This window comes from Poecilia reticulata, unplaced genomic scaffold (genome assembly GCF_000633615.1).
Source record: "Poecilia reticulata strain Guanapo unplaced genomic scaffold, Guppy_female_1.0+MT scaffold_155, whole genome shotgun sequence".
In the NCBI taxonomy this organism is placed as follows: domain Eukaryota; kingdom Metazoa; phylum Chordata; class Actinopteri; order Cyprinodontiformes; family Poeciliidae; genus Poecilia; species Poecilia reticulata.
Window position 1 is genome coordinate 323,111 of NW_007615016.1, and position 703 is coordinate 323,813.

A 703-nucleotide genomic window follows, 5' to 3' on the forward strand; every position below is an offset into this window, starting at 1 on the left:
AAGCAGTGCTTTCTGTGTACGTAAACCTCTCTGCCTCTTTTCCTCACACACTCGTTCAACATCGATTATGTTCTTTATCGTCTTTATCATCTTTTCTCTGCAGCTCTGGTAAAAACTAATGCACCAAATTTTATGTTCTGATTTTATTTGTATTGATTTTTGGGGCAGGAAAGTTTCGCACCATTCAGTTCTCATGAAGTTAAACGTGTCCAGATTAACAAACTGTAAATACTGAAGTCTGCTGACTAGAGACGCAGAAACCATTTAAATCTGAACTGATTGTTGGATGTAAAGTAGAAATGATTTTAAATATTATGCTTTTCCACAGTTCAGCTCTTTAGTTATTTTCTCCTGAGACAATCAGGCTGAAGTTACTGTCAGCTTATGATCCTGAGTCTGCAGGTGAAAAGTTCAATCACGACTGAAGTGGCATCGAACCAAAAACAGGAAAATCTCCATTTAAAGTGTCTAAAATGAAAATGTGCAAAACTAACAGACATTAAACAGGAACGACAAACTTCCTTCCTTTGTCCTTCAATKAAAAACTTCTGCTGCTGAAACAAGGAACCCAGTGAAGTTTCATTATGGCCTCAGAAGGTCGACCATCATTTACCTCATTAATCTGCAGCTGCCGTTGAGATGAAAGTCCAACAGTTTGTCTGTCTGGGTGAAACGGGCTGAAAGTTACTGAGCAGAACTGCAG